The sequence below is a fragment of the Lepisosteus platostomus genome, chromosome 25, assembly GCF_059453375.1.
Source record: "Lepisosteus platostomus isolate fLepPlt1 chromosome 25, fLepPlt1.hap1, whole genome shotgun sequence".
Taxonomy (NCBI): Eukaryota; Metazoa; Chordata; class Actinopteri; order Semionotiformes; family Lepisosteidae; genus Lepisosteus; species Lepisosteus platostomus.
Genome location: NC_142635.1, coordinates 10638650 through 10649083, shown reverse-complemented (window position 1 = coordinate 10649083; position 10434 = coordinate 10638650). Strand labels below are relative to the sequence as shown.

Genomic DNA, 10434 nt, shown 5'->3' with positions numbered 1-10434 from the left:
ATAAGATGTGAGTTTTAATATATTACAAGTAAGTGCTTCATGTTTGACCACAGTGTTTATTTCTTCAGAATACATGATCCTTGAAAACTACAAAAGTACAAATAAGGTGGAAATATATATTTATTTAGATGTGTATATTATGCACAGTTAATGCTTTGCAGGCTTATAAAGCTGATTTAATATCTATTAAGTACAGCCATGAGCTATCCAGAGAAATAGTTCTTGTTTAAATTTCATTCACTGGAATAATACATTCTCTCCATACAAAAGAACATGTAATTGTACTCTGTAATGAAGTGCAGCATTTCAACACAATAGACCTTAAGGTGCATTGATTAGCTATATCCTAATACTTAGAAATGCATTTAAAAGTACATTTAACCGAAGCAGAAATTTGTTTTTACTTAACACTAGAAAACTTAAGAGTTGATTGTAACATTCTAGTGAAGGCTGTTTTTTTACAGTTCTTGAAATATTGTCTTTGCAATCTAACTATACTTCAGTGTCCTTCACTGCACATAACCGGGTAGCTTAACTGCTTACCAGCTTTACAAACAGTATCTTTTATCTTTTGTGATAAATGTGTCCCTCCAAACCATGTTCCAAAAACCTTGCCAATAAATCTTCCAAAACAAAGTTCTTAAAACTCACACAGAAGTTCCACGGTTGTTACCTTATCCCTCTGATGCATTCAGGACATGGTATAGATCTTCTTTTCTCCTTGATAGAAGACAATGACAAACCATTGGAAGCTGCTGCTTTCTGGTTTTTAAAATACTTCTTGACCAATTGTCTTCTTTGAAAGCAGTCATATGACTGAGATGGGTCAGCCCCAGCTATCCGGGAAATGTAGTTCAGACAAGAGATGTTGTCTGAACCTGCTAGCCAGTTACATTGCACTGAAGAGTAAATACTTGTTAAACAGTGTTAACAGTGTAGTAAAAACAGTAAAGTGAAACCAGTAAAATTTTAATTAGAAAATCTCAATCGGTTATTCTGTGTAATGTCATATTGTACACAACCTTTTCCCAAATAATTGTGCATTTGTGTGTGCATCAATGTGCAAGAAAGTCAACCTTTGGCACCACAAAGCAAGCATGCTACAATTATCCTACAATGACTAGACCCAATTACTGTACAAGGCTTCTATGCTTAAGAGTCGTGTCACCTATGATCAGACTTGTTTTTCTGCTACAGCGGCCACCCTAACCATATTTACTGATAACTACTGTACAACGTATGTGAGATTGTATTTGGAAATCTTAAAACTCACATAGAAGTTCCCCAGTCCCTCAGTTATTACCTTTACTTCTGATGCAGTCAGGCCACAAAATTATTTTCTCTGTGTGGGTATAGTATGTGAGGATAGACCTCACATTTTTTTAACTTGGCAGCCCATCCCAATTTGTACAATTTACAAACCGTGAAGATTCAAGTCTTTCAGAACTGCTACATATTTAGTAATGAATAATTTATGAAAGAAGAAAGACTACTTATTCAGACAAACCAGTGTTGTGTATTCCCCACTTTGATTGATGCAGAATAACTCATTGTGCATTGAAAAAGTTTATCTATTGTTGTAGAGAAGCTTTTGAAAGTCTCTGCAGGGTTACTGAGGGGAAATATATGGTTTTGTTCTTAGATAAGCCAAAGCTTGGTTCAATCACACTGCAAGAGAAGGAGACTTAATTAACATCTTACTTGTCACATTTTGTAATGTGAAAACATCCTCTTCTTAGACTGGCTCGGGTCCATGATCTCTATTTTTGTAATTCCAAACAAAGCCATCAATTTTCACTGTTGTTGAATTACTTGACAAAACTATGGCATAACATACTGTACATACAGTATCTGAGCTCTAACAAGCTCTGTAAAATAGCTGTTTACTGGATAGCCTTAAATGGCTCCTGAACTACCTACACCAATCAAAATTGTTCAATTACTATAAATACATTTACATATATCTTATATATAAGAAAAAAAAGCAAAACGTTGCAGATATTGAATTCACACGACAGCTATCCAAATCAGCTTTTACTCTTCTTATGCAATTCATGTTCTCTAAAACGACTTTTTAAAGTTTATTTAACATAGTCTTGCATTCAAACATGCAAATTTTTCAAAACGTGCAGCTCTGCTCATACATTAATTTCAATTTAAAAGCTTTTAAAGTTATTTTAGTTGTTCATAAAACCATGTGGAAAATCTTCAAAACAAAAATGAGAAATTTATGATTGTTTATTGTTAAAAATTTAACTCTGGAAAATAAATAAACAAACATCATGGTTCCAAATAAGATGCAACCATTTAATAAATGTGCGAAACCAACAGTTTGACATTTGACAATTCAACTTCACATACCACTACATAAATTATATCCAAATGTTTTGCCATACACCAGCAAAATAACTTCTAAATAAAACTATGGAATATTGTTTTACCATCTGGGAATGTGAATTTAAGCAAAAGGTCTGGCTATGTAATTTATAAGGGCTTACTCTAAAATTATATTACAATACATCATGTATGATAAATGTGATGCTTAAACGTATAATTAAACTAAAATGGGCAGTATATTATCCCAGGACCAGTGTTTTGTGGGTACAGTAGAAATAAAAATATTGTCTTTCTCCGTAAATATTAAAAAAAGTTAAATAATGTGCGTTTCCTTCTATCACTTTTTCACATTTTTGTTCTAACCATGGGTGCTCTTGAAGCCAAAAACATGATTTTGCTTGTACAAAAGGAAGGTTTGCACTTAAAATCATAAGAATTAAAGTCACACAACCAGACAAAAAGAGCTAGAATTTTATTAGTATAGTATGTCATTTTCAATCATATCCTCTTTAAATACGTTAAATGATAACAGTACACCCAAACGTAGATAATGATGTTTATTAAACAATGTCTACCATTCATTAATGTAATGCATGTTATGCAGGTTTTCATGCTAGCTTTTGTTGATTTGTCTTTCTTTCGTTTATTTGCTGAACCTTGAATTTTCTAGAACATTCACAAGATGTTCAGTATGAAATGAATTTAAATCCCACTTCATTTACCCCTGATTAATGGGAAACACAAAAGATCTACATTAACAATACATTCGATTAAGTACATAAAGTAGGTTCTTCGAGTTATCATATATAATACAGCATATGCAGCTGCTGTACAATTCTATAATAATTGGAGCAACTATTGGCCAAGACAAACATGCATACATTTACTGTATAATGCAGTTTATGGTGCACATAAACTGGTATTACAATAACTGCTTCAAACACTGGACAAAGGACAAATCTCAAGCATTGGAATATCCTGGATAGCTCCTGAAAATTTCCAGGTTTAGGCTCAGAGGAAGATGAGTGGTATCAGAGTTTGTCTTGAAAGAGACACATAATTCCTTCTTCGGTTGAAGCACATTTATCTCTGCCAGACTGAAACTGAGATACTTATTCAAGTCTGGATGAAACTGGAGAGACCTTTACTGTCTGGGTAACTGTTGTGAAACCTGGTATTTACAGGTTTACCTACTGATTCATCAACTTTTCTCCAGGAAACCCTTGTGAGTGTATCCAACAAATGCTATCATTTTGGATAATTAAGTCAGCCAAACCTGTAAAAAAACTTGGAAAAACATTTTCAACTCAATTATGCTCCACTGCATATTGATAAAGTTCATGAGGACCTATAGCTACGAATCACTATGAGCAGGTTTCTTGCATTTTCCCTGTGTACTGAAGTCAATAGGATGTCTGAACACCCATAACCATTTACAATACCTTGTGGAAGCTGACTGTCCAACTAGCTTTTTAGTAAGTGCACTGCTCCTGTTTAAAAAAATGAAAATGGGCTAGCATGTTGTTTGTAAGATAGCAAGGTCAAGAACAGAGGTATGTGGATGATCTTCATGTACAGACAAAATAAAACAAACAGCTTGGTGGTGTTCAGCATTCATCTACCCTTATTTTACTTTGCTTTAAACTAACCAAAGATGAAGAAAAACATATCAAAATGGAATTGATAAATTCAGTTTTTACTATACACACTTCATAAGGCAGTGTCAGCAGAACTGCACAAAGCCACTGGAACATCAAATTATTCTTTGCTTAAAATTCACAAACAAAAAATGAGGAAGCATACTGTACTGTATGTGTGAGTTTCATACTTTGTTCTAAAACAATTCTAAGACCTTCATTTTTCTTTAGATTGTACATGATGGTCTTCTGTTTGAGACATGAAGCACAGATTAATACTGTACACCAACTATGCATTTTATTTTTAAGAAGTTACTACATTTTTCAAAATAAGTTAATGCCTATAAAACCAGTTAATAAAATATTGCACCTCTTTCAATTGCACATGTCAAGGACAATAAGCTCAAAAAGTGCACAAACTTCTTCAATGACAAAGGTTGCTTTAAAGAACAAATTTACTTTCCCTGGGATATTACCTGTAAACAACAATAAAATGATATGAACAGCATCCATTGCAAACACAGTTTCTAATAGCGCATAAGTAAACATTTAACTTGACAGCTCACTTACCTTCCACAAGCATTTAATTGAGCTCATATTTGTTTGTAATTACTACATTATATGGTACTGCTTTGCTTGAAATTGCCTAAATCTCAGACTCCACCATTGTTTTGGTTTCAATTAAATTCTTTTTGATCTAAGAAAAAATTGCTAGGGTGTACTGTTGATTTGAGTCAGTTATCATGGAAAGGATTTACTGTGATATACTGTAAAAAAAAAAAAAGATAAATGTTAAAATTGTCTGGGACACGCTTTCCAGCAGATAATTGCTGGAAGAAAACATTCCTTTTCTTGGAAAACATGAAGGAATATGAGGCGAGTACAAAGAAAAAGAAGCTGAGATCTACAGGCATATCACAGTAACTTTTTAAAGACATATACTGTATGAATTAAAAACAGGTACTGTATCTCAGATGGCATAGCCCTTTAATGTCAGTTTGGTGTCTATGAGCTGGCATTTTCCATTCTTTCCACCCCTGCATGGTCAATGTGCCAATAGTGAGGATGGCGGTAAGGTGGAGGGCATTCCAGAAGGACAGGATTCAAAGGATATAAGAATAAAAAAGAGGTGGCCTTTCAGCCTGTTGAGCCCGTTTGGTAGTGAGCAGCTCATTGATTCAAGAATCTCATTTCTTGGATCAATTAAATTCTTAAATCTCATTGATTTGATTGATATAAGAATTTCTGGGGGGAAAAAAAAGCTCCAAAACCCCTTGTTTTTTGAGTAAAGATGCCCCCCTCCTATTCCTGGTTTTAAATGATTGATGGATTTAAAAATTTAACTTCCACTCAATCTCTGCTTCCTGCTGGTCCATGCGTCATTGGTCATACAGTATGACATTCTACCTCTATACAGGATACTAGTTTACATTAGAGGACTATTGAAAGGGAGACAATTCTCAGTATTTCAGAGATTCCTAGAGTTTTCACTGGTACCTGTGCAAAATATATTATGGAAAACTCACATAAACATGAGAGAATATGCAAACTCCACACAGATGGATGTCTATGACTGGGATTCAACTCGGAAACCTGCATCTGTGAGGTAGCAGTAGCTGTTCGCCATATGCATTTTCATCACTGAAACATATTACAACTGAAACAGAAGAATCTGTTTCACTTTTCTCACATTTGGAAATAAAAGTGATGCCTTTAGAAGCATGGCTTGGTGGTGTTATAAGGTATTTTTCATAGCAAAATGTATTTCGAAAGAGAATACTTTAACAACTATGTGGTGGTGTGAGTGTGTATACATGTACTGTATATATACCCTTCTGTTTTAGGCTTCTATTTTGAACATTCATTAAAAAATGAATTTTAGAGCAGCACGACTTATGATCAGTCCTCTGGTATCAAGGGTTTTGAAAGCTGTTATTTTACAATGGTGCGAAAGTGTTCGGCACAATAGGAAAAAAGCTTGGAAATAATACACAGTAATTATAATTGGAACTGCATAATCCAAAAGACAGCCCTGTATGAATATTGAGTTGTTTCCTTCCAAAACCAAAACAAAAGACCTGCAGGGCTCTTGCAGGCACTGAATACCAATGAAAGTTCTGGAAGCTACTGGGAAAAAATGGGAAAGAGCCTATAGAAGTTTACGTAACTAAATATCACAAACTATGTAAAATGTAGAATCACACACACAAACAGTACTGTATATAGTATATTATTGTACTGTATATATGCAGTATATAATGTGTACAGCACTTATGAATGCTGTGAAAATGTATTCATTAATGCACTGGAAATTGTCGTAGCCTTGGGGGTATTCACAATTAATTTGATCAATGTTGAAAACTATTGACAGAACTCAACTCATATTAAAAATTGAAAATGCTGAATTTTCTTGCAAGGAAGAAGTGGAAGAACTGTGTAATTTAAGAGCCATGCGGCTGTGAAATCTAAAAGCATGAACGCCTTCTTAATGATGATCACTTCCTTGAAAGAACCTGAGCCTATGACCCTGTGCTAAAACAGTTATTTATTGTCACAGGGATTTAACTATTCATGATCTGATAGTATATTTCTCCTAAATACAGCACAGGTCACATATTCCTGCACTAAAATACCCTCAGGTATTTTATTTACTTTTAAGGCTACAACCTTCTTTTCTCTTTAGATATTCTTTAGATATACTCTTTTGCTTTTCTGCTTATTTGAGATTACCTGTTTGAATGTCTCCAGGGACAGACTAAGAAGGAGGCTCTTCAAGTCAGGTTCAAAAGGAGTTTAATAATATACCACCCTAGCCATTAAAAAGCTATCATCTTATCACATCCAACAAATACTCACTGAAATAACTAAAGTCAAAGAAATATATTAACACAGTGCTTGATTTTTTATCATCTTCATGATACACTGAATTAATGGCTCGTTGCCCATTGCCTGACTGATGACCTTCTTGATTTTCCCCCTCCCACTATCCAGGAGGAGTTTTTAGAAAACCTATAACTGTGTCTGCTAGTATAAAGTGGATATACTGTACTCCGTGAATGACATGATTATGATCTTATGATAAATCAAACCCATAAAATCATTATAGCTTCTTATCTAGATGCGTGAAAAAAAGGACATTTTTAAAATCATCCAAATCTTGACCAATATTTAGTTTCTAGAAAGAAAGGTTTTCAATAGTTCTATTAAAATATCTGACACAAGGTTTCTGTCTTAACTTGTACTTCACAAATAATATAGCTGAGGACGTTTATAGTACATTCTGAATAGAAATATTCCAGAAACTTCAAGGGTGTTATCACTGATTATAGTGCACCTACTGTACATGATATGCTGTATAATATACAGTAAGGTGCTGTCTATATTTGCTTTCAGTCAGCAAGTACACCACTGTTTTACCCCCAACTCACACACACCCTATTCCAGTTTAGAATCAACAGTAAACAGCTTCACTTTGCTGGAGTGAATGAGGTCCATGCAAATGTCCTCTGTCGGCCCTAATCACCATTTTTACTACTGCAAGTCAGCTCTGTAGTACTGTCTGTAGAGAAACGATGAGTCATGCAGCTCTCACTGACAGCACTGCAAGCTCTAAGGCACTTGGTAAGATCACTTTTGCATAGCAAAAGAAGATATTCTGCCTGATGCAAGCTCATTTAGGTCCAATCGGCCTAGTGCTGCTACTTGGGGAAGCCTCATCACACTCAGCTAATGACATTAGTCTAGACAAAGTCTAGATTTACACTAGTGATGTGTGCTGCATTAAGATGAAAAGTACTATTAACTATTGGTTGTACTGACTGACTGCCCCCTAAGTATAACTTATAGTTACTACCAGAATATTAAATAAAACTAATAATGGATATGGCAGTTCCTAATGAAGTTAAGCCTAGTGCACAAGGCAAAACTACAAATACGTTAACATTTAATAATTTTTATATTAAATAAACACATTTACTTTTAACTATTAAATACAATCATTTCCTTTAGTTATTTTAATTTGTAATTTGTTGCTGATAGGCCATTGGTATGAAGGAAAAAAAATCAGGTTTTTAGGATGTGATAGATATAACCTGTAATGTACCGTAAACTGACACTTTTTCAGGTTTGCTATTTGTCTACAATAGCAGGTAAGCATACAGTTATAAGGGAAAAAACACATTTTATAAACAAAGACTCCGGCGTCTAGTCAGTAACATGCTCCTGGAGTGTCTTCCGTACAGCTTTTTGGATCCTATCATTGGCCCTCAGATCCCTGGTGAACATGCTTCCTCTGAGAACTCATCTCTAATTATTGCATCATCCTGCACATTGGCAAGGATAAGTCTAGCAGGCATTCACTGAAGAAAGCTTTGCCTTAAGGATCAGTTCCTGCTCCTCAGCTCTTCAAATAACTACTGTACAACCTGCACTTGCTTAACACCACATTGTAACACATTTCAATGTGTTAAAAACCATGCTGAAATCTTGTTTGGCTAACCAAACATACTTTATGAAGTTCACCATCTTTGCCCCGTTATTTTTTTTGCTGTGTGATAAACCTTACATGCATTGAACACATTACAGTACCTTTACTGAAGGCTTGTTGAATTACTACTAATTTTTAAGTAAGAATCGGGAATTGTAGCATGCTTCAAAAGAATACGCTGAGAAACCAATCAAAAAGTCTTACCCTGGGAGCTCTGTGAACCCTTGAGGTTGTAAAAAACAATCTTAAAGATCTAAAACACCCAAGGTTGGATTGTTGAAGAATCTACAAGGCTTTAGAAACAGCACAGAAGACAACCCAGTACCTAGAGAAAACTGATACATAAGAAGAACTCTGATACAGTATATTTAAGTTTAGTGCTTGGAGAATTGCAACTGATCGATTGTTGTATCACTAGTAGCTCTTTTTGGGAAAAAAATATTAGGGGGAAAAGTGTAATCAAGCACTGTTGTGCAAATCAAAATGCTTGCTGTATACTTTTTTGTTCAGCACAATAAATAAACCTTTCAAAGTCATTGACACACCCAATCTACCTTTTTTTTTCTAAAACTGGTACAAAGCAGGATGAAAGCAAATTCCCTAAACTGATGAATATGGAAATATCACTTTTTCAGATCAATAAACACTCTGATGTTAAATATTTTGTTTGTATGCTATTGTGGCCTTTCCAATAGGCCACCAGATGTTCCATTTTAGAAACTCAGGTGCCAAACAGAACACATAATTTCAGCAATTAGTCAAAATCTATTTATACAGGCTTAAGATTTCCTGGGTGTCACAAGATTTTGATTTTCAACAAGTGCTTGGTATTGACATAATAGCTGGAGTACACTACACCGGATTCCCTTAAAAGGATTACATATAGATATGCAAATTAATTTGATTACCCAGCATTATGGCGGAGGATTTAACAGAGAAAAAAACAACTATCCCTTTTATATATTTTGGAATCCTAAAGTGTCCTTTCCGTAAAGTGCTGCTAAGTAGAGTGTTAGCATTCAAACTGTTAAATTATGAAGCTTAATTGTTGCCTAATGAAAAGGCGTTTTCATAAAGGGAATGGGTTACATTAGTTCCATTGCATAACTAAAAAGTGGGGCCAGCACATCTGTTCTTGCAGACTTAAAAAAAGAAAAAAAAACTTGTAAAAACTAAACACAAACATGACACACAGCCACAGGCAGGTGGTAGCATGGTAACACAGAGTTTTAAATTGCAACTTTGCATTTCCATCTATACTGTGTTGGGCTGCATTCACTTAAAAGACAAATTGCTCTTAAATGTAAAACCCACTCTAATGAGTTTCTATTTTCTCTACAGAGGTTCCCAAAAGCAAGGTATTTTATCCTCCTTTTTTTCCCATTAAGTACGTGTGCAATTTTATGACACAGCTTTACATTCCAAAAATATTTTATGTGCCTTCTCTTCTAGTTTGATTTGCATTCACAGTTATAATTATGTCTATAAATATTGACAATGCCTTGGTTTATCTGAAATGGAAAACAGACTGAAGAGGGATGCTGTGAAGTGCGACTGTCTGTGATTTTGGAAAGTCTCTCACCGCTCCTGCTGATCCAAGAATGATTTGGCCATGTAGTCGGAAAAGCATTTCACAGAGCCTATACTGTAAGTCATCCAATTCACTTGAGGCTTATAGCTTTTGCAAGCTAAAATGTTGTTGAGCGCTACAATCTTCTCTTCATATTCATAATCTTGTTATTAGAAAAGACACGGAAAACCAAAGGAAATACAATGTTATTTGTTCAACTCCCCCTCCTTATCCGTTTGTAATAATATTTGTAATAGTCGCATGCCCAAATTGCAAGGCACTCACTCAGGAACGATTTAATAGATTTACCCGACAGATTATTTTGTAGCAAATGTCAAGAAGAGATGGGAAATTCCATAGATTAAGTGTCCTTAATGAATGTGTTAAGTCAGCCAACCCTTTTT

The 10434-nt window shown here is 34.7% G+C and overlaps 1 long non-coding RNA gene across 1 annotated transcript in view; it reads right to left on the bottom strand.

Annotated features, from left to right (window-relative positions):
• Positions 1-2830: 2830 nt before the first annotated feature.
• The window catches only part of LOC148641063 (uncharacterized), a 58554-nt gene continuing 50950 nt past the window's right edge, over positions 2831-10434 (bottom strand). The window contains exon 5 of the long non-coding RNA XR_015930304.1: positions 2831-3613. This is a non-coding gene — a long non-coding RNA (uncharacterized LOC148641063). The remainder of the gene's footprint in view (positions 3614-10434) is intronic.